General features: G+C 44.2%; 1 protein-coding gene across 1 annotated transcript in view; it reads right to left on the bottom strand.

Annotated features, from left to right (window-relative positions):
• Positions 1-25000, bottom strand: part of cdh11 (cadherin 11, type 2, OB-cadherin (osteoblast)) — an 83570-nt gene that overhangs the window by 35048 nt on the left and 23522 nt on the right. The window contains exon 2 of the mRNA XM_072436465.1: positions 1365-1424. The gene's annotated coding sequence lies outside the window, so the exon portion shown is untranslated. The remainder of the gene's footprint in view (positions 1-1364; positions 1425-25000) is intronic.

The following is a 25000-nucleotide window of genomic DNA, read 5'->3' as shown; positions in this document are numbered from 1 at the left end:
TCAGCGCCTTCTCTGGGGTGAGGAAGGGGGCGAGGGGGGCGAGGGGGGAGTGCTTATGTGGCGATGGGGTGTGATACGCTGACTTTGGGACACATGCTCAGAGGGCATCTCCAGCCTTCTCTGACACCTCGAATCAGCTCTCAGTGTTTGGACCAGACTATTACTGGGAAGTGCAGGATTAGACCAGTGTTAAACTGTCACAAAGATCTGCTCTGGCCATTGCACTGCAGGAAGTGACTGAACACTCCACCTGGCTCATATCATATCATTCATGATATATTGCCATTTGCTTACGGGGAACAAAATTGCAATATGATTTTGCGTACACCTTTTTGTCCTCACAGATGGGTGGGAGCGAGGTAGACAGAGATTGCACTTTCATGCAACAAATTAGAGACACATTAGCACTGACTATGGAGACTTAGCATTACCTAAAAACATGAATAATGAATTAGAAAAGGCTGAGAGGAGTGCTGACGTGCTGGAGATGCTGAAATATACTTTCAGATGCTCCCATTATGTATTTTGCATCAATTATGTCATTATCAGCATCACAAAATGCCTTTATTATTTCCTAATGAACATTTTAGGCCATATTGCCCTTCCCAATTAAACACATTTACAAAAAATATGTATTCAGAATTCTAATTGTTAATTTGGTGATTTTAAGAATAGTTACTGAATACAGTTACCACCCTAAAATCAAAGGAATACATTGCATCATTTGATAATGCAACTTTGACTTCAAGTATTCAGAATAAATACTGAATAAATAAATTAAATTCTTAATAAATAAAAATATAATGAAGGTATTAAGTATTTAGTGCCTAAATACAAGTATTTTCCCATTTTTGCAGTGACTATAGGCTATAAACCCAATTTCTGACCTCTGACCACTGGAAAAGAATAAAAAAAATATGTCATATTTAAACACCACTAATTAATCCACAATATGTTTTTCTTGACTTTTCTCTGATAATACTACGTTCACAAGTCCATCTCCATCATTTTATACATTGAGTGCTGCATTACATTATATTACATTACATTATATTACATTAAATTATATTACATTATAATACATTATATTTTACATTATATTACATTATATTACATTATATATTACATTATATTACATTATATTACATTATATATTACATTACGTTACAGTCTTCTAAACTGAGCAGCACAGGAGGAGCAGAGCGGTGCAGATGAAAAAGCTCCAGCTCGGGAGAATAGCTCTCTCCAGTGCCCACAGCAGTGCACATTCAGGAGCTGCTCTCACAGAATGCTAAGCAGGCATCAGGGGCCCGCTGTCAGGGCCCATCAGTGGCCCTTTGATTCACACACAGCGTACTGCCTACCTTAAGCTCATCACTGGAAACACTTCGCCGAGGGCCCGCTTTCCTCAGAGACGCAGCGATCTACAAGAGAGAAGAGAAAATAACAAGATCATACAAATGCAAAAAGTGCGTTCACTGTTGTGGCCAATGATTGAACAGCTGATGAATGTGGACCAATCAGCTGTCAGGATATCTTTGTTGTAGCTCACATACGTTTTTGAGGTAGATTACTGTATTTTCTCCCTGAATGATTTTTAATTAATGGAAGAAGAAAAACTAATTTGTAGAACAGGAACATACAAACACATCACAAAGGACAAGCAGAAAATCTGTTTGGAAAGAATTCTGTTGGAAAAACATGTCACAGTATATTCATAACACTATGACAAACTGCACAATATTGCTGGAGAAACTGTGGCTGTCAAGCGGCTCATCACTATCATGTGTTTTGGGACTGACTTTACTTATAATACTGGGCTGAGATCGACAGCGATTCCATTTGAAAGTGTATTTCGGATGTAAGACACCAGCGATGGAAATAATGGATGGATACATGTAGAGTTACTTTTGGCTGCAGCAAAAAAGGCAAATAACAAGAAAATGGATGACGGGGACTGAGCCGACTATCAAGGACTGAACTGAAACACATTTTATTTCACCTTTATTTATTCCGAAAGGTCGATTGAGAACTAATTCTCATTTATATCAACGACTTAGTCAAGAGGCAGCAACACAAACAAACAACAACAAAGAGCACATACGATACAAAACATGTACAGATAATCGCACATTTCTACAATAAAGAGTATGAACGAGCCACTTCAAAATGGAAAATTTGACTTTGACTTTGAACTCGAACATTGGGACAGGGGTCGAAGAACCAAAGCCTGACTGACCTTTTTATTTTCTGGTTATTCTTATTATATTTGTTTCTCTCTCTGGCCTTGTTCTGTTCTGTAATATTGAAAAGAATCAAAACTAAACAAAAACTGAATTCAGTTCAGTGGGCGTGGCCCAGGGTAAACGCTCGTGTGTGATGATAAGAGCGATCGTGGAGGCCGTTCTGTCGATTTCCTGCCGGCGCCTCGATCAGGGCTGCTGTGAAATGTGCCGAGTGTGAATAAATGTCTAATAAATATCCACTCCAACGGTTACATGTTTCACTGCGTGCTCCCGGCCTCAGAAAGTGATAATACCTCATATTGATTTATTTTGATGAATTGCATTGATTGCCGGCAAGCGATTTTGCACACAATAAACACAGTTGAAGAATGAAATAGTTTTGAGGCTATGAATAAGTAAATACTAATAGGAAGATCTGTGATGATGCATGTCTGTGAGGTTCAACGCACAAACATGGACAGTGTCACATGGTGTGTTAGTGAAGAAGACTAAACAATAGAATGGGACATGAGAAACTGAGATAAAAATGGAGTTTACTGTATAATGATTGAAAGTTCTAGTGATCATAACATCTACAAGACAATTCAAAATCTTGTTTTGAAAGTATACATTGGAGATTAAATTTAAGTTAAAAATATCACAATGGTTTTCTGGATACATGGAGATTGTCTATAATAAAATATTTTCATCCATCCATCCATCTTCTGCCGCTTTATCCGGGGCCGGGTCACGGGGGCAGCAGTCTGAGCAGGGACTCCCAGACCTCCTTCTCCCCAGACACTTCCTCCAACTCCTCCACGGGGATCCCAAGGCGTTCCCAGGCCAGCCAAGAGACATAGTCACTCCAGCGTGTCCTGGGTCTTCCCCGGGGCCTCTTCCCGGTGGGACATGCCTGAAACACCTCCCAAGGGAGGAGCCCAGGAGGCATCCGGAACAGATGCCCGAGCCACCTCAGCTGGCTCCTCTCGACGTGGAGGAGCAGCGGCTCTACTCCGAGCTCCTCACCTTATCTCTAAGGGAGCGCCCAGCCACACGGCGGAGGAAACTCATTTCGACCGCTTGTATCCGCGATCTTGTTCTTTCGGTCACTACCCAAAGCTCATGACCATAGGTGAGGGTAGGAACACAGACCGACCGGTAAATCGAGAGCTTTGCCTTTCGACTCAGCTCCCTCTTTACCACAACGGTCCGATGCAGCGACTGCATCACTGCAGCCGCTGCACCGATCCGCCTGTCGATCTCACGCTCCATCCTTCCCTCACTCGTGAACAAGACCCCGAGATACTTGAACTCCTCCACTTGGGGCAAGGACACCCCACCCACCTGGAGAGGGCAAGCCACCTTTTTCCGGTCGAGAACCATGGCCTCGGATTTGGAGGTGCTGATTCTCATCCCAGCCGCTTCACACTCGGCTGCAAACCGTCCCAGTGCAGCTGCAGGTCCGGGTTTGATGGAGCCATCAGGACAACATCGTCTGCAAACAGCAGAGATGAGATCCTGTGGTCCCCAAACCGGACCCCCTCCGACCCCTGACTGCGCCTAGAAATTCTGTCCATAAAAATTATGAACAGAACCGGTGACAAAGGGCAGCCCTGGCGGAGTCCAACATGCACTGGGAACAGGTCTGACTTACTGCCGGCTGATTCAAATAACAATTAAACAAATTTGTAGAGAAAAGGGTAAAAAGTCATATTTATTTGTTTAACAGTCACGTCACTGATTCTTGAATCAGCAGTAAGTCAGACCTGTTCCCAGTGCATGATTCTTGAATCAGTGAAGTCTTCTGAGGAAAAATATGATGATTTTCTGGTTAATAGGGATGTTATAGAATAGGAACGATTATAAAACACTTTATAAACTCATGCAGTTAACATAAGGTTGCTTCATTAAATTCAAACAATCTAGTGGTTTAAAATAAGGACCCCTTGAGAATGTCTGGGTCCTTATTCTCAGGCAGGCATAAAACTGTGAATTTTTCTGTGTGTTTCATCACCTCACAGTTACACTCAAATAAAATGTGAAATTCTTCTCCCACTGAATTGTTTCTACATAAATTAATTAATTAATTAAAATATGAACTGACAAATATTTTAATTAATTAATTAATTTATGTAGAAACAATTCAGTGGGAGAATATGAACTGACAAACTCCTCCTTGAGCCGACACCTTAACGTGGTGGAGGGGTTTGAGTGCCCGAATGATCCCGGGAGCTATGTTGTCGGGGGCTTCATGCCCCTGGTAGGGTCTCCCAAGGCAAACAGGTCCTAGGTGACGGGTCAGACAAAGATCGGTTCAGAAGCCTCTTATGACGACGACACAATCAAGGCAGTTCACGTCGCCCGGATCGGCGTCACCGGGGCCCCATCCTGGAGCCAGGCCTGGGATGGGTGCTCCATGGCGAGCGCCTGGTGGCCGGGTCTTACCCCACGGGGCCCGGCCGGGCACAGCCCGAAAGAGCGACGTGGGGCCGCCCTCCCGTGGGCCCACCACCCGCAGGAGGATCCATAGGGGGCCGGTGCAGAGAGATCTGGGCGGCAGTCGACGGCAGGGGCCTCGGCGACCAGATCTCCGGACACAGAGACTAACTCTGGGGACATGGAATGTCACCTCGCTGGGGGGGAAAGAGCCTGAGCTTGTGCGGGAGGTTGAGCGATACCGACTAGATATAGTCGGCCTCACCTCCACGCACAGTTTGGGCTCTGGAACCCATCTCCTCGAGAGGGGCTGGACGCTCCACTTCTCTGGTGTTGCCCGCGGGGAGAGGCGGCGGGCTGGTGTGGGCTTGCTGATAGCCCCTCAGCTCAGCCGCCACGTGTTGGAGTTTACCCCGGTGAACGAGAGGGTCGCGTCCCTCCGCCTTCGGGTGGGGGACAGGTCTCTCACTGTTGTGGCGGCCTACGGGCCGAACAGCAGTGCAGAGTACCCGGCCTTCTTGGAGTCCTTGGGAGGGGTACTGGACAGTGCACCGACCGGGGACTCCGTTGTTCTACTGGGGGACTTCAACGCCCACGTGGGCAATGACAGTGACACCTGGAGAGGGGTGATCGGGAAGAACGGCTTCCCCGATCTGAACCCGAGCGGTGTTCAGTTATTGGACTTCTGTGCTAGCCACGGATTGTCCATAACGAACACCATGTTCAAGCACAAGGGTGTCCATCAGTGCACGTGGCACCAGGACACCCTAGGCCGGAGGTCAATGATCGACTTAGTTGTCGTGTCATCAGACCTCCGGCCGCGTGTCTTGGACACTCGGGTGAAGAGAGGGGCAGAGTTGTCAACCGATCACCACCTGGTGGTGAGTTGGATCCGCTGGCGGAGGAGGAAGCCGGACAGACTTGGCAGACCCAAGCGCATTGTGAGGGTCTGTTGGGAACGTCTAGTGGAGCCCTCTGTCAGTAGGGTATTCAACTCGCACCTCCGGGAGAGCTTCTCCCATGTCCCGGGGGAGGCTGGGGACATTGAGTCCGAGTGGACCATGTTCTCCGCCTCCATTGTTGATGCGGCTGCTCGGAGCTGTGGTCGCAAGGTCTCCGGTGCCTGTCGTGGCGGCAACCCCCGAACCCGGTGGTGGACACCGGAAGTAAGGGATGCCGTCAGACTAAAGAAGGAGGCCTATCAGGCCACTCTGGCTTGTAGGTCTCCGGAGGTCATCGACGGGTATCGGCAGGCCAAGCGAGCCGCGGCTCGTGCTGTCGCAGAGGCAAAAACCCGGGCCTGGGAGGAGTTCGGGGAGGCCATGGAGGAGGACTATCGGTCGGCACCAAAGAAATTCTGGCAAACCGTCCGGCGCCTCAGGAAGGGGAAGCAGTGTCTCACAAACACCGTTTACGGTGCGGGTGGAGGCCTGCTGACCTCGACTGGGGATGTCGTCGGACGGTGGAAGGAATACTTTGAGGATCTCCTTAATCCCTCAGTCACGTCTTCTGAAGAGGAAGTAGAGACCGGGGACTCGGAGGCTGGCTCATCCATCACCCAAGCTGAAGTCACTGAGGTTGTCCGCAAACTCCTCGGTGGCAGGGCTCCGGGGGTGGATGAGATCCGCCCTGAGTACCTAAAGTATCTGGATGTTGTAGGACTGTCTTGGTTGACACGTCTCTGCAACATCGCGTGGCGTTCGGGGACCGTGCCTCTGGACTGGCAGACCGGGGTGGTGGTCCCTCTGTTCAAGAAGGGGGACCGGAGGGTGTGTTCCAACTACAGAGGGATCACACTCCTCAGCCTCCCGGGTAAGGTCTATTCCAAGGTACTGGAGAGGAGAATCCGACCGATAGTCGAACCTCGGTTTCAGGAGGAGCAGAGTGGTTTTCGTCCCGGTCGTGGAACACTGGACCAGCTCTATACCCTCCATCGGGTGCTCGAGGGTTCATGGGAGTTTGCCCAACCAGTCCACATGTGCTTTGTGGATCTGGAGAAGGCTTTTGACCGTGTCCCTCGGGGTGTCCTTTGGGGGGTGCTCCGGGAGTACGGGGTCCGGGGCCCTTTGCTCAGGGCTGTCCGGTCCCTGTATGACCGGAGCAGGAGCTGTGTTCGCATTGCCGGCAGTAAGTCAGACCTGTTCCCAGTGCATGTTGGACTCCGCCAGGGCTGCCCTGTGTCACCGGTTCTGTTCATAATTTTTATGGACAGAATTTCTAGGCGCAGTCAGGGGTCGGAGGGGGTCCGGTTTGGGGACCACAGGATCTCATCTCTGCTGTTTGCAGACGATGTTGTCCTGATGGCTCCATCAAACCCGGACCTGCAACATGCACTGGGACGGTTTGCAGCCGAGTGTGAAGCGGCTGGGATGAGAATCAGCACCTCCAAATCCGAGGCCATGGTTCTCGACCGGAAAAAGGTGGCTTGCCCTCTCCAGGTGGGTGGGGTGTCCTTGCCCCAAGTGGAGGAGTTCAAGTATCTCGGGGTCTTGTTCACGAGTGAGGGAAGGATGGAGCGTGAGATCGACAGGCGGATCGGTGCAGCGGCTGCAGTGATGCAGTCGCTGCATCGGACCGTTGTGGTAAAGAGGGAGCTGAGCCGAAAGGCAAAGCTCTCTATTTACCGGTCGGTCTACGTTCCTACCCTCACCTATGGTCATGAGCTTTGGGTAGTGACCGAAAGAACAAGATCGCGGATACAAGCGGTCGAAATGAGTTTCCTCCGCCGGGTGGCTGGGCGCTCCCTTAGAGATAAGGTGAGGAGCTCGGCCACACGGGGGGAGCTCGGAGTAGAGCCGCTGCTCCTCCACGTCGAGAGGAGCCAGCTGAGGTGGCTCGGGCATCTGTTCCGGATGCCTCCTGGGCGCCTCCCTCGGGAGGTGTTTCAGGCATGTCCCACCGGGAAGAGGCCCCGGGGAAGACCCAGGACACGCTGGAGAGACTATGTCTCTCGGCTGGCCTGGGAACGCCTCGGGATCCCCCCGGAGGAGTTAGAGGAAGTGTCTGGGGAGAAGGAAGTCTGGGAGTCCCTGCTCAGACTGCTGCCCCCGCGACCCGGCCCCGGATAAAGCGGCAGAAGATGGATGGATGGATGGATGAACTGACAAAACTGTTGTTGTCAATATCACCCCCCCATATTTCAATAATAATTAGAATACTGAGTAGCACCCACAGATATAAAGTTAAAAAACCCTTTATTTCTGCATTTGTGTGTTAATTACACTTTTTACACAATTTTAGCACAGTCCTGGGGGATTTGAAAATATCATCTGATTATGATTTTCAGGATAACCTAAAAACCCCTGAGTATATCATTATTGTAACCATGACTTGGATACACCAGTTGGCCATCCTGACTCGTGTCCCTGTGTTTCCTCGGCAGCTTCAGCCCTGGAGTGGGACCAGGAAGAATAAAGCTTCCTTTTACCTTCTCTGAGCTGCATCCAAACATCACCTCACATCTGTGCACTCCAATCTGCAGCCGCCACAGCAGCTCACATAAGTGCCTGTATTAGCAGTATAACTGCTGCTATAACGGCCGGGAATGGCGACATTACCATGGGCCAACTGCGCATCTGGCTTTATGGCACAGTAACACACGACCTCTAGACGACACAGGCTTGTCCCTGACCCACAGCCTTGCATGGCACAAAGAACAAGACAAATATTATCACAAAAAACAGAAACAAATCAATTACACAAAGGTCTTGTGTTGAAACTAGATTCTATTGAGCCCGTATTGACACTGAAACAAATACAAAGTTGTTTTTCTTCTTTCCTGAATAGTTTTACAATGATGTTAATCTATAACAGAACATTTTCACCACATTGTATTATTAATGAACACATTTTTTGTGTTTTGTGTGTAAATTGGCATTCTTTTGTATTAAAGACTGTTCTGTATCGTCAGTGTTGTATCACAGAATAGAATATTATGTCTTTTCCTCATCAAAATTGACAACACTGGTTGATTCCCTGCCGTTTTTGTTGAGCACAGAAGCTGCAGATGTGATGGAGGTGTAAATGAAGTGATTCTGTTCTCAGAATCGCAAGCTATACAACCTAAAGCAATGCACAATAAACTAATCCTCACATTTGTAGACCTTGCTTCAACTCTGGAAAAATGTCCTCAGGTTGCTGCTCTGGCATTGAAAGACGGTTTAAATGTTAGCCGTCTGAGGCAGGACTAATCATTTATTTGTCTGTATTTTTATACGGATTCCAAGAGCACTATATCATTATTCTACATCAATTCAATGAACTCTATTGGTTTTATTTGGACCTAAATGCATCCGAAGACCAACAATTTGCTCCATTGTATTTACTGAACAACCAAATCCAAATCCTGTCGGACTTATGGAAACTGGCATGTAAATGATCTGCAGGAAAAGGAGACTGTGATTCTATACGATTGAAGTCTTGCTGTTATGTACAATATATATGACAAAAATGGTCCTGAACTAAACCAAAGTAAATGTTTCAATCCATATTCTGAGCACTAGTCGAACAGTCTACCTGAACATAATCTCCTGCAGTAGCAAAAATAAAAACATCCATCCATTTTCTACTGCTTGTTCCCTTTCGGGGTCGTGGGTGACTATGAGCCTATGGAGCCTATCCCAGTGACTTCGGGCCTTAGGCGGGGTACATCCTGGCCAACACAGAGACATGGACATTACAGACAAACATTCACTCTCACATTCATTCACTAGGGCCAATTTAGAGTCACCAATCTTGCCACACACATAAATAAATAAAAACAAGTAAAAAAGCCAAAACAAACCATTAGTCAGTCCTAACAACTAAGAAGGAGCCTAAATCTACAAAGCCAAATAAAAATAAAAACGTCCGTAGCGTTCTCTCAAAGCATAAACTGCCAAATCCTAAAACTGTACGACAATGAATTTTAGACTATACAATGCAGAGAATGTGTGAATGTTCTGACTCTTTGCAGAGGTGTGAACAGGGCTTGTGATGCGGCTCCAGCTGTGACTGTCATGTCTGCACCTGCACAGTCTGACGGCACAGCACGCCGCTGCAAAGCATCAGCAAGCAGCCTTTATGTCCCTGTCCTTCTTCTACTTTTTATCATCAACGGTATCGGGTGTGTGCACAATCAGACACATGAGGAGGGTGTGTTCAGTGGGGCACAATATCAAAATCACAAAATCACGTTTTGAATAAGTTTCTCATCTGCAGTGGTTCAGGTGAAATATAATCCTCCGCAAACAACGCAGTACTCGTCTTTGTATGGATGAAAACTGCTGACCTTGTGGTTTAGACTTCTGCAAAACTTTTTCATTCCAGTAGATTCAACTGTTTTTTCCCGTGATACATTTAGAGATTTTCTTGCACAAAAAAACAAAACCATAACAAAGCCTTTGCTCAGCGTTACCACAATATGAAATTATTAACACAAAATCAGCAGAGAACCGTCACTATAGTAATAACTAATGCAACGTATGCTTTTAAACTCATCGTGGTGAATATTTAAGATGCTTGGAAGGCATTATCAAAACAGTAAAAAACAGTTACGGTGCCTAGAACTTTTTCCACCCAGAAACAGTTAAAGGCTCAGTCCGATATCATTGAAGAAGAATATTCTTCCTGGCACAAAAGGCAAATATATTGTACAATTTACAGTTGTTTTTGTTCCCACTTATATTCCAATCTGAACGTTAACTGAATCCTGATTCGACAACATGAATCGCAAATCAAATTGCAACTGCAATATCAAAAAATGTAATTCCATTGTTTCCCCCAAAAGCCCAATAGCGTTTAGTGCTTGACTCAAGAAACTCTGCCGCTGCTTTATACGGTCAAAGTAACTCGACACCTGCTTGATTATATTCTCAAGGCTCATTCTTCACTTTTCAAACATTTACATCCTGTTTTTTTATTAGATTGTATATTATATTGTGTATTTGTTTTACCCATGAGACTCCGGATGCCTAGTGCGCTTCAAAGCCTTTATCCTTCAGAGAAATCCAAAGTCCACACATCACAACATGAAAACTGCACCTGCCGCCGCGAACCCATCTCTCCCTGACGGCGGCGGTTGGAGCCTGACAGTCCACACACGCTGAGAACATAACCGCCTTCCTCACAGTCTCAGCGGACGCCTCTTGTTTTATTCGGACCAGTCGGTGTAAAACCTGAACAAACGTTGTATCTCTGCGCTTGTCTTCGTGTTGACTGGTTTATTTTTGGATCGTCCCTCCGCAGATCTTCTCCTCCTGCTGCAGGCCCCTCCCCCTCCTTCTCCTCCTCCTCGCACCTTGACTCTGACTCGCGCTTGTCGGCGAGGCAGGTGCAACTGATGGAGTCATGGGTCATTTCTCGTACACGGCACGACAAAAGTCTGCAGCCCGACGCACACAGATACACACTCCAAAGTCCCATGAGAGAGAACAAGCTGTGACTGCCTGTTCCTGGATAAAAAACATGCTTTTATTTGTCATTAAAAGTGCAACGACAAATTAGAATTACATTTGAATACTAGTGCATACTAGTCACAGGGAAATACTTGCCGTCATTATCATGCGTTTCTCCACTTCAGATTGTTTTTGGCATTTTTACTCACTTGACTTCAGAACTATGAATCTGGGCCTCGAAACTCCTGATACAATAAAAAATAATCGAGCAAATAATTGATGATAAAAAACTGCCAAAAAAAAACTAAAAATGAAATTGAAACTGAATTGCTGAAAACATACTTTCATTTGGATGTTTAATTTTCATCATTTATATCAGAAGTTACATGAGATAATTGTATAAAATTAAATAAATGTTCTTTATTTTAGGCATTTTGTTGTATTAAAAAAAATGTAAAATAAAAAACTAACAAAAAACCTAAAAATGAAATTGAAACTGAATTGTTGAAAACATACTTTCATTTGGGTTTGGCATTTTCATCATTTATGTTAGAAGTTACATAAGATAATTGTATAAAAATAAATAAATGTTCTTTATTTTAGGCATTTTATTGTATTGAAAGCTATGTTTTTTCTACTTGTGTTATCAAAATCGGTATCGAGCCTTTGGTAATAACATTTTAGCATTGTGCAAAGTTGCTAACACTAAATAGATCAGACAATGGTTTAGTCATGAGCTGCTGCGACTACCATCAGTACAGAAATAGAAATATAGACGTAGGGGAAATTGGTACATCCAGAGAAAATATAAAAACAACACACACAAAACCAATCAAACCCAGAACCTTACTGTTTCCAGGAGAGAATCTCACCCACTGTTCCGCCTCATAACACACTGAACTGAAAGGAAACGACATTGCTTTTGACTTTAACACGTTGCGTATCCGCTATATTGTTGACAAATCTATTAAGCACTAATGTGGTGAAATTGTAGAAGCAGAAAGTAAAATAATAACCTGAAAAGTGTCAGACAGCGTTATGTAATTACAAAAAACGTCCCGAGCCTGTCGAGAGTCGAATACAAATATACAAATCTAAATTCACAAAGTAAATCAAAGGAATCGTCTCCATGATATGATTGTGACTGCTCCCTGGTCTGCGTGTGCCTCCGCCCCAGGACACACTCTGTGATTAAGTATTCGGAGGAGCACTATTTTGGTAATATTCTTGTAAACGCGCCTCATTATGTTCCCGTCATTGATGTTTTCCAATTCTTCCTTGGTCTCTCGGGAAGACGGAGTTTACAAAAAGCTGCTTATGTGAAAGTGGCGGCTAATTTCCATTCGAGACGCGTGCAGTGAGCAAATGTGAAGAGATGGAAGTACAGATGTTACACTTTTCACCTCCTTTGAGTCGGTCCATAACGAGTCCGGAGACTGAACTGAAAGATACATCTGAATTTAATCAAAATAGCGATTTGAATGATCACATTTTACAAACTGCAAACATCTTACCATTTATGTGTCAGGGCTTTAAATAACACATTACAAGCTAAAAGCAACAAATTATCCGATTTAATTATTGTACCTTGTAGTTTAAACTGCTGCAAACATGTTCTGAAATGCATTTGATTCGTAATGTTTCCTCTCACTGCGCACTATAAACAGAATCAGAATTTTAAAAGAAAATTGGAATGGCAGTTGCGATGCTTGTCAGAGGAAATTCCTATTATTAGAAACTCAGTGTTGTTTTCTTCTGTTATATCCAATCTACATAAATCAACAATTACACGAATCCTTCCTCAACGCAGAGCCCAGATTGGAATATTAATGTAATGGATATGCGGAGGCCGACCTGGCAGGGTCACAGTGCTCTGAGCGCAGCTGTGGGACGTGTTCACACAGAGAGAATGTTTCCTCCAAAAATCAATAAATAATACCAGCATTGAGCAGATTCCTTTAGTTTATTATGAGCACATTAACACGAGCAGCGCCGAGCAGCCGCGCAGGGGGAGAACTAAACGCCTCTCTCACATCTGTACAGGGCTCTTTAGCGTTGTACATATTAAGAGCCTGATTAATACAAGTCTGATTAATATTGCGACCAAAAGCTCCAAATGATTCTTAAAGATGAAAAAACAACTATTTAAAGGTAAATTTAGCTCAAATTGTTTTATTGAGTATGTGTCAAGTCAATACAGCCCATTAAAGGACAAATACCATGCACTGTTTGTATTGTTACTGGCCTTTAAACATGCTCTTGAGTACCTCTGCTCTGGCCATGTTTTAGAACAACTCATGTCATTCTGGTGTTTTTCATGTCAGGAATTGAGTTAGAGCTTCATCTTCTGGCTGCAGAGAGAGTTACACAAATGCTAGCTTTCCTCTGTCATGCATATGTAAGCACACAGTTGTAGTGATCAGGATTTAATGTCGAAAATGCTCAGAACCAGTCTGATGATGATTTATGGACTTAAGAGAGCAAAGAAGATCTCAGAGCTCGACTCATGATGTCCAAAACTGGGAAATTCTGTGTTTCTGATGCTCAGGGAGTGGACTTTCTGACCAGGAGTTGTCAAACTAGCGTGAATGAAGCTATTACAACTCCAGGTATGTTTTTGATGATGACATTTATTTTTTAAACAGTCAATGTTGCATAATACGTGTCCCTTAGATTGAGTTGGGAAGGAGATAGACGACCAGCAGAAGCTCAGGCCTCTCCTGAGAGCTCCGTGTTTTAGCAGTGTTGTCTGGGGATCATGTTTGAACATATGCACACGTGTGAACAGGCTCCATGGCACTGCAGCTGCAGCGGTCTGCTGCGTAAGGACAACTCCAGACCCAAATACATAAAAGTCTATTTACATGTGCACCTGGACAACATGTGCACTCTCTATTTAAATATGACACATGGCTATGTTGTTTTTGAACAGAAAAGGCTGCAGCCCACAGCCTTACTGGACAGTCTAAATGATAAAGTAATAAATAATAATGTGGTTTCAAGCAATATTTTTAAAGAATCACCAGGAGAGAAAGAATGAGTTTGCATGCAAAAAGACCAGGGGTGCTCGCTTTTAGTCCTTTAGTTAATTAATCAGTTAATGGTGTTTTAGTCCAGGGATTCCCAAAATAACTTGGGAATCAAACCCCCCCTCTGCTATATTACATTGCTGCCTAAGATCATTTCAAGTTGCCTAACATTTAGAATTCAGCTTTCTTTGTGTTTATCTAAGTGTTATTGTACCTAATTTCGCTAAAATATTCAGTGCCAAATGAAAAATAGCAGAAAAGTGACTGAATATTTGGGAGTGTTTAATTTGCCTTTTCACACATAAATACACAGTTTCCAAGGACTGTCTTGTGAACATAGAACTCCAGTGCAGTTACTGGGCCAGATACATGGTCAGTTTATAAAGATACACGCCACTATCCCCCTAGTCAACTAATCTATTGGCGGTCGATCGATAATTGAATGCAGGCTTTGAAAATACATCACTTCTATGGATTAATGAGAAGTATCAGTGCTTAAATTGGCGTGGAAGTATAGGCAGAGGGTTTCTCAAGTGGATTACAACAAAACATGAACGCATCCATGTGAGAACAGGTGAGAAGGCGAGCAGCACCTTTAATGTTGTTTCTAAAATAAACTCGATTATTGACATCACTAATTTGGATTTCAGTACTTTTGGTCATAATAGTGAACAACTCTTACACAATAACGTGACATGGTGGCACCTGGAGGGGCCCCTCATGCAAACCTGCACTTAGTTCTCACTCCGGAGCCACTAAAAACATGATGGGACTTTAGTAGAACGCAGGCACAGTCACCGCACCGCACTGCTGTAGATCTGCCGTGAATGATTCATGGTGTTTTGCCTGATTTAAATATTTATAATTGCCACCTTGTTAGCATAACTCACATTAGCACACATTAGCATGCATCTGTAGTTTTGTGTGATGCTGGTCCACGCAGATGTCCACAGCCTGTTCCAACAGCCGCCGTGTGCAGTGCAGAGAGTGGTGGGTCGGTTCTGGTTTTGCAGCACCTGAGATCTGTATTTTTCTGTGATTTTGGTCATGTCAGGTTTTGCAAAAGTACATAAAAATGCAAATACTGCTGCCAAATACAAGTGTAAACTACGCATGAAAAATTCGACTGAAATAAGTGGGCAACACAAATTAATATTTTGGTATTTCTTATGCACTTCTAAAATTCAGACTATATTATAGTGATGAAGGTAGAATATGCAAAAAAGAGTCCATAAATGTCTTGATTGAGGTTCAAGTCTGGCACAAAATGTGAATTGACCTCAGCATTAGCCACAAAATTGCAGAAATATAACTTTATTCTCCTGTTTGGGACATTAGACAAGACATTTCTGTTGTTTTTAGGTCAGGTTTTATTTAGCCCTAACCCTGTTATATGGACAGAAAATATTGCACTAGGGATGATTGACATAGTATTGCACATGAATGATAAAAGCTGAATGACACGTTCAGGGCTAACAGTGTTTGTTGTCGAGTCTCATTGTAGAGTTTTGTGCAACTGTCGCACATTGTAGAGGTGGAACATATATCGAAAAATGATTTGTTTTGGAGGAAGGCAAAATCATAACTATCTAATTATTGTCATCTGGAGAATCCAATATCCCCCAAAAATATTCAAGTATTCATTTCTTTCAACACCGCCCCTCCAGCACAACACAACAGTCTTTTCACAGTGACCATTGTGTACAGACTATGTAGACGCTGATGTATTGCAGACATATGCCCCTTTTACCCAGTCCCCCGTTTGCTTCTGTCCTGCTCTTTTTGTATTCCGAGGCCGCTCAGCTTTAGCTCGCACACTCCCTTATCTCAGTCGCCCATTCAGAGATCCAGGCTCCACTGATAACACAGGTCACTCCGCAATGACGAGTCCAAAAAGGACCCTTGGGGACAGCAGCAGAGGCAGCAGTAGCAGAAAGGAGCAGAGAAAAGGAGACAGCTCAAATACACATCCAGCAGCAGGAGACTGTGCATTTGTGGATCAGCTCATGTTTGGTTTAAGATCTACTAAAAGCATCCACATGCTTCAAGTATTAACGCTGAATCTAAAAACCACAGCACAGAATGGAAGGATAAGCAGAGGATTAACTGATCAATGCCTAAGTCTCTCCATATTTCAGAATAAAAACGCTACCATGTAAATCCTTTTTTAGTTCACGCTGTGTTTGTTTTTATGGATTTATTCTCAGGGCTATCAGAGCTACACGGCGCAAAACAGTGAAGCAGGGTTAAACCTTCAAACAGCAACAATCTTTGGATTTGCACCATTGTATTGCCATTGAAGTAAAGTACGTCTGTATCTGAGTTTTGTACAGCCATATTCATAGCCATACACCATATTCCAAAGCAACGTATACATAAAACGTTACATATCGGCCTTGCATTTGGAATTCTAACTAGCACATACATTCTTGGAACAATACAGAGAACTTCAACTGCTGTCCACTTACACAGAGCAAGATGGTCTATATAAAATAGGACTTGTTGCGTTATGGGCAACGAATGTAAGCCGCTGTGTGACTAAAGCGTTTCCGAAAATACCTGGAGCTGTTCAGAGCATGTGCAGGCGTCTGAAGAGGCTAAAACTGGCAGTTCATCCCACGCAACAGTCGATACACGAGCACAGGGCTAGAGACATGAACAGACATCCACTATTCATATCAGAGTGACCACTCCCACCATTATGAGTGAAAAGGAGTGGACTTTCTGTCTCGTAGTATTTATTGTCTGTTTTATACATTTTTGTTTCAATTGACTGTAATTCCTGATCTAATTGTATTTAATCCTTGGATTTTATTATCTATACTTCTAGATCCAGGTTCTTAGTATTCAGTATTCCAACCTGCATGTAGAGACAAGATATAGATGGACAATGAGCTGTGAGCCTCCTCCACCTGCACAGCACTGGAGAATCGTTCACATGAGTGTTATCAGTGTCAGAGCGGGACCATCCTGCCCTGGTTGTCAGTGGCGCCTCGTGTTTTGCAGGTGTATTTTTAGTGCCTCCACCCTCTGTATCTCTGTCCCGCTCCAGCTGCTTTCCAGGGGCTTGTAATGTAAAGGCAGAAGCTCCATTCATGTGCGGCCCGGTGCTATCAGATCTGCTGCTGCTGTCCAGGCTAAATGAATGTTAAAAGCCTATTGAGTTTCGGAGCGTTAGCTGCAATAGCTTTGTCATCATGTTGGTAATACGATGTGTGTGTGTCTGTGGAGTGGTCCCTATGTAACTAGATCCACTCTTTTAATTTGGGAAAGAGAGCATCAGCAGGTAAAGGTTGCGACCTCTGTGAAGGACACACATTGATTTTTGCCATGCAGCACGTGGGCCGCTGTAGCGCTCTGGACGACAAAGTTACCTTATAAATTATACCGATAGATTTCTCATATATCATATTATCTTGAGTGCATTTTTGTCTATTGCAAACACAGAGAGTGAGTTTTGAAGTGGTCAGTGCGGTTCCTCTCTGAGATTGAATAACCAGTGCCATTTTAAGCCACAAAACATAAAGCTTTCACTTATTTGATATATGAGACATTCAAATATTCAGGACTTTTATTCTGTTCTATTCCTTGTCAAAAACACTTTCACTTTTTGAAACTAACTTGTGTTTGTTGATTTAGTTCTATCGTAATGTCTTAACGACACCTCTGTGGTCCCACTCAGGCCCTCGGCCCGCAGGTCGGTCCCCTGTCCCAGAGAGGAGCACTAAGGTGGCCCTTCTCTGTATTGACTGGGACACTGACTGAAGCTGCAGTGACTGGATCAATACAAACTGCTCTTGGTAAAAGGTTCTCTCATCAGTTAGACTTAAAGTGTGTGCAACTCTCCAGACAGCCGCTTATGGAGAATCACAGCCTCTCAGAGGACAACTACCCCTGCCCGGACCTCACCAGCCCCACACTTTTCAACAAATCCACTCACACTTTTGGAAAATAAAAATGGATTTGTTTTGAGTGTCTTTATTGGTTTGCCTTTATTAAGAGACAATATGTAAAGCATAACTCTGTTGATATGTGATAAGATATTATATTAAAAACTATATTTCCTCTCTTTCAGGGAGGTAGTAAATGGCCTTATGAACTACTCTTTGTCACGTCTGAGCACGCACTCAAACGGTCCGCAGCCACAGTGAAATGGAAAAGCAGCAGTGGGATCGTTCGGGACTCTGCACCGAATATGGGAGCTGTGTTTGTCTTTATTGTGAGGTGGGCTCGCATCAAGGAAGCACCAAGTGAGAATCAAAATGGCTGCTCCACAAAGCGCTGCCAAACTGCAGTGACACGTAAATCATTCTTTTACAGAACTGAATCATAATGCTAATAATTATTATTAGTCTTATAAAGCACTATTTCAGATGCTTACTTTTTACATTTGAATGAATCAAGTCTGATTTATGTTGCAGTTTAAATCAAATCTGAGACTTTCCCACACATATTCATTAGCATTATCACTTTGAGAAATGAATGCAGCCATTGGTCTTGAGGGAAGAGTGTTTATCTGCATGTATCTGGTGTTTTCACTCAGTGACACAGATTGGATAGACACTGCCGCTGCTGCTGAGGCGCGGCCCATGGAGCGTGTTTCCACAGGCCGAGGCTGATAAACGGCTCCGTGCACACATGGATACAGTGAGTGTGCCGCAGGGCAGCATGGGCGAGCAGGGAGAGCGCAGCCCGGACAATAACACTGCGCTCTCAATGAAACAGGACAAAACCCAACAGGAGACTCAGCTGAATTTCAGCAGAATTATTTTTGGTGAGCTATTAAAGCCAATCTCTGAGGTGCACTGTGCCCAGACTCACACAGCTTGTTAAGGTGAAAAATCTGGTGCTAAAAGCTAAATAGTGTGAGTTTCTTCATTTTGCAGCGGATGGGTGTTCTACTATGTCTGTGGATATTTATAATAGTGATGGTATGGCAAAGACTGGGCCATGTTGCTGCTGCTATCAGCACTCTTATTAACACATAAAACTGTCTGCACAGAACTAAGCATTTCAACATTCTCTGATGGTTTGGATTTGATTGGATTTAGTTATGTTTCTGAGTGAGCATGCATTTCTGGTTTATAGGGAAAGAGATTCTGAGGCAAATTGGGTTTGAAATCACACAATCATTTCTTAAAGCAAACAGATGGTTATTGCATGAGCCTCTGTTCAAACAGATAGCTGAGGTGTGGAGAGTGCAGAGATGTGGCTGTGACGTGAGGCGTCTGAAATGAAGCCCAGCAGCGATCGATGGAGGTGCGGGGGGCTGATTACAGACATGACCTGGGTCAAAGCAATCTGCGGCAAAACGCTCACCCCGCTGTACAGGCGCTGCGCGGGCACACAAAACCAACACAGCCAGCCGCTACGAGGCCGCTGTAAAGCCTTAAAGACCCTACATGAGAGGGGTTTATGAAGACACTGTCAGCTTATAATTGGAGCACCGTAAAAGGTCAGTGCTGAGAGAACACTGTCTTTGTGGATATACATAATGCATTCTGTACAAAACAACTGACTAATATTAGCTGTGGCTCTGCATGGTCGGCAGTCATGACATATACTTCTATTAGACGTTTTAATCCCCCAGTTTATTTGTACTACATAAAGCTATTTTGATGGACAGATGAGGATGGCTTATTCAGCAACATTAAAGGGCATGAAATCTAAACTAGAAATTCATTGTTTTGTTTTCCAAAGTGAGATCTATACAAAGTACAACAGCTGGCTTTGTTTTTTGCAAAAAATGTCGCTGTATTAGCACTTCCTGTCTTATCCCTGTGAAAAAAGCTGTTTATCAACAGAACAAGATGTGTTTGATTGGAAATAACAATTTTGTTTGTTTGTGAGCTGACACCATGATACTCACTTCTCTATGTTCTCTGGTCTCTTTACCTCTTGTGTGTCACCTCTCATCTCTGCTGATCTCAAACCTCAGAGCTGTTAGCTTCAAGTGCCAGGAGATGAAGGTAGTGTCATTATGTTAGCAAAGCATGATGACATCACATGCAACACAGGCACCTGTCATGGCCGCACTCATCTCTGCTGCAAGCTCTGTTCACTACTTCACTGCACACCGGGGTTACTTTACAACTGTATATGAAGCTGCCTCGGGGTGACGCTTGCATCTTTTTTAGTCTGCTATGGACCAATAAACCTCAAACACTCCATCGCAACGACGTCTTCCTTTGAAAGCGATCACGTAAGAAAGAATAAATAAAACTAGGAGTGTTCATGGTTAACTGATTAACCAGCACATAAGATAAGATAAGATATTCCTTTATTGTCCCACATGGGGAAATTTCATTGGTGCAACGCAGGTAGATACAGAGGTAGATACAGAAGAAAAGAACAGATCACTTATAGGAAGTCTGAAAAACACTTTCAGTAGAAGATCTCCTATAAACAAAAACTCCCATAGACAAATAAATAAATAAATACCATTGCATGTGATCCCGACAGTAATTGCACATGAATATGTGTCACGACAGCACATAGATTGCACATGAATTTCACAGTAATTGCACATGAATTGCACATGAATTCCAACAGTAATTGCACATATGACAGAATTGCACATCAGTATTAGGTTAGGTCAGTATTGCGACGGGATAACGTGACGATCTCCGGGTAAGACGACTGTTCTCCTCAGTTTCATTAGTTCCTCCTTTGTGGAAACGCGGTACGGCGCCGGCCGGGGGGCGGGGCCGGAGCCGGGGGGCGGGGCCGGAGCCGGGGGGCGGGGCCGGAGCCGGGGGGCGGGGCCGGAGCCGGGGGGCGGGGCCGGGGCCGGGGGACTCAGAGCCAAGACACATCGCAACGACACGACGAAAACACTCAATCCAGCCGAATAAAGTCAAAACAAGTTAATTTAAAGCGATTCCAGTGCGTGTCCCGATCGTTCGTGGAGTTCCTCTTTCATATAAACGTGTATATAAACGTGTACCGACGACACGCCGTACTTTAGCGCGGCCGGAGGGCGCGGGGGGGGGGGGGCTGGTGGGCTCGCTCGGAGCTAGCTCACGTCACAACAACACAACGAACGCAACGAAAAACGCTCAAATCCAGCCGAAAAAAGTCAAAAACAGTTGAATTAAAAAACTATTCCAGCGCGTGTCCCTATCGTGCAGTAAAATAGAAAAAATATACTAACTATATTTACAAAATATAGGAGATAAAGCACAATAAGTGTGAGAAAGAAGAGAGAGCGTTTACACCGGGCTGCCAGCTGTACATGCTTAACCAGGAGCAAATGTTCTGCCTTGTCTAATAGAGATACTTGTAGTACATAATTGCACCATCAGACGACGGAAGTAAGTCCCTGGGTGAGGAAAAAGTGGGTCCAAATATATCTATCTCAAAAGAGTAATTGATCTCTTAAAGACACCTAAGTGACACGGCAGTATTTAAGGTCTAAAATAATCATATGTGGTTTAATTGAGGTGGATCTGATGTTAATGAAGAAAACGGACGGATGGAAAACTATTAATCATTCAACAACTCAAGCTTAGGTAAGACTTAACACGGTGACTCATTATTTAGGAGTGGTTTATGCATAATCAGGACTAAACGGTGAGCACAGACAGCGCTTCCGTCCTCACATTCATGTTGCATGTGCACAGTTCAAAGATGCTCTGCCTTTATAATGCGATTAGGACTCACACAGTTACTTCATTAATCCGTTAACTGACTATTGCCTGCCAAGGGCTCCAACTAATGGTTAAAGAAAAAATGTAAACGTGCATCTCTAAATGAGACGCCTCTCACCTCTGGGACAGATCCACTCAGTGGGAAGGTGGCCAGGGGGCGGCAGAGAGCACCCCAGGTTTTTCCTGGTTTTAAATCTCACAGCTTTGCTCTTCTTTAGCTCCAGTGTTGAACTGCAAGGGTCTGCGGTGCATATGATTCCAAAGTGCAGCATTCTCTAGCGTATCTGCTGGTGCGTGTTTGCTATCTGACCAGACAGAGGAGGCCTGGCCATGGCTTCTTTAGGAACAAACAAGACACCCGCATTTACATGACACTAGCCTCATTTGTTAGAGTTTTATAGGCTCCGAGGGGGCTGTCTGCGAGGGCCAAGGGGCGGAGGTTACACAGACTTTTACTACAGCAGGTCGTACTGTCATGTAAAGGAGCTACACTCTTTACTACGCTACAGTATTGTATCAATTTAACTGGACATACCATCCCATGACAACGGCCCTTGACCCCCACAGGACCACCCACTCATCACTTTTACTCGAGCCTTAAACTAGCTCCTCATCAGCAAATGGATGTCATGAAAATCTAAACAGCTCGCTCTCTTTTATTCAGTAGTTCAGGGCCCCTTGTTTTTGTGGCCCCATGGTTTGTACATCATATTACATCATATATAGAGTCGAGTGTAGTTTTAGTCTAAATCTTTTGACTAAGAGGCTTAAGTCACCAACAATGTCATAGTTGCATTATTGACCATTTCACACTTTCACTACATGTTCATTGGACGTTTTGTTTTGACGCCACTGAAATTCATCACTCCACGCAAGACCCCAGCTTCCGTTTGTAAAATAAACCAAAGAATGTGTCCAGCAGTGTGTCAGAGATGGCTTTTTACTAACAAATTACGAGGCAAATGAGCCATTCGCACTCAGTTGAATACATGCAAATACCAGGCGGGGAATATGTGGAAAGTCTGGCATGTTTGATCAAGAAAAAAAGTATCTAAGAATGTGAGCTGCCGGAGTGAAGGACACGCTGTATGTTCTTATAAAAACATATCAGGCGGTGTAATGGGAGCAGCAGAATACAGAAGTCTGCGCCAGACTGTGCAGCAGACTATTCGAGCGCATAAAGAGCTGTTCTTGTGCCAAAGCCGCAGAGAGCACAGGAAGGGGCCTGCACTGGTAAACTCATCAGAGCAGAGAGGGGCCCCTGTGCAGCAGACAGAGCCCGGAATAGAGCGCCGTGGCCCTTACCGCGGGTCCAGTTCTGATTACAGACAGATGGAGTCCCGTTCTCCTGCTCCAAGCACAAGACCACATCAGCTCGATCGCCTTATTGCATCTTGTACTGTGATCTTCAAGTTCTTCTCAGCTTTCTCTAAAACTGTAATGACCTGCAAGTGAATGTGGCGTGTACTTAAACAACATACTAAAGAAAGATGCACTTCTTTTCGGTGTCATTGATTTTCAAACAGCTTGTTATATTCAACTTCTTGTGCAAATTGCAATTAAACCAGACTTACCACAAACTGCTGCCAGATTTTCAGAAAGCAACAGGCAACCAAGCCCAAAATAAGCAATTAGTTAAAGTCTGACTGAGATGCATGCATAATAATTGCATATTTTACATCAATAACAACTTTAAAACATGAACAGTTTGTGTTTCAGTTAATATTGGGTCAATTGTGGGGAAACAGGCCTGAAAAAAGACTTAAAATGATCTCTTTTATGATGTAAACGTGCCTGTCAAGGGGCAAACCCAAAAACTGCAATCCACAATACAACACTGCAAAACAATCCTCCACCAACTACAACATATATTGTCTTATTCTGCATAAAACTGCTAACGCTGTCGTTTAGATCTGTACAAACTTCTTCTGAAATGCAGTTTGTGTGTTACTGTGCACTCTGAGCCTTTTGCACATTTTCCACCACAAATGGCAAATAAACTATCTAGTAAAAATGTACACTTTGAACATAATCCTATTAAAAAACAAGTTGTCAGAAAAATCACTTTAAGAAATGTTACCCAAATAATTCAGCCCTATTCCACGCATAAATCCTAATTTAAAAAAAACTTTGAAAAGTGTTACCCATCCCAAAACACCGCAGCCCTAAAGCCGTCCGTACATGATGATCAGGGCCCCTCCCTCTGGCATTTAAGTGAGGATTGAGTGTTGGTCAGTTGTGAAACAGTTAAATTGAGTCAGCAGCCCCCAGCTCAGTCTGATGGATAACACAGTGTTTATCTATCCAGAAAAGGAGGCCAATGTTGACACCCTCTGCTCAAGAATCAAGCACTCCGACGCATTCTGATCAAAGTGTGGATCCGGGGCCGCACCAGTGACCCCACAGTGCATCATACCCATAGAGAGTGTGTGTGTGTGTGTCTGCCAGGCTGCTCTCTGCGCCTACAGCCTTCATCTCTCATTGTTGTGGACAGATAAAGAGATTGGGATAGGAGCTCACAGAATAGAATCACTTCCCTGCACACACCCGGACGGGATGAAAGGGTCATTGTGGTGAACAGGCTACAAATCCTGGCGGCGGCTCAGCACATCCACTGAGCCGGGCTTGGACAAAACGCTTCTTGTCTTCACTCGGAGTGGCCTAAACGCAGGCCTGTCCCGAAGAGGTGGATTACCCTCATTTACAAATGTATGGCTTTGTGACCGAACCATTAGCAAAACTAGTGTGAGCTCAATGTTATGAATAATTCACCGCTTTCTTAAGGGTTAAAACAGGCGGAAAATCGGCTTGTTCTGATCTGAAAGACATGGCGAATACACATCACAGGAGCCGAGGGACGAGCGCAGCAGCTGACAGGAAGAATGTTTGGAGATCTCAAAAACGTCCAATAAGAAAGGCCCTTTGAGAATGGAGATGTTAGTCATTTATCAGTTGAAGTGGAAGAGTACAGAACACAGCAGGGTTTGTTGAAACGTATACGATGACAAATAAAACAGTAAACTGCAGGATTTCATTGGGGAGGGCAGGAACGTGCCCCCCAGAGTCCTGGAGTAACTTTTTGCCTTTACTCCTCGCAAAACTAAAAATATGACATGAGTCCTACAACCTCACCTCTAATTTAAAAATGCTTTTGAGATAACTTCCTTTCACAAAACTAGGTTGAAACAAAGGTTTCCTAACTTTTTACTACTAAAGAAGAGTAGATAACATTTTCCTCGTATTAAATAATTCAATCTCTAAAAGCAATATCTTTTGTTTTCAAGAGA

This window comes from Eucyclogobius newberryi, unplaced genomic scaffold, assembly GCF_026437365.1.
Source record: "Eucyclogobius newberryi isolate DKJ021-1_F unplaced genomic scaffold, fEucNew1.0.hap1 SCAF_8, whole genome shotgun sequence".
Lineage (NCBI taxonomy): Eukaryota > Metazoa > Chordata > Actinopteri > Gobiiformes > Gobiidae > Eucyclogobius > Eucyclogobius newberryi.
Note: the sequence above shows the minus strand (reverse complement) of the source record. Positions and strands in the feature narration are given on the sequence as shown.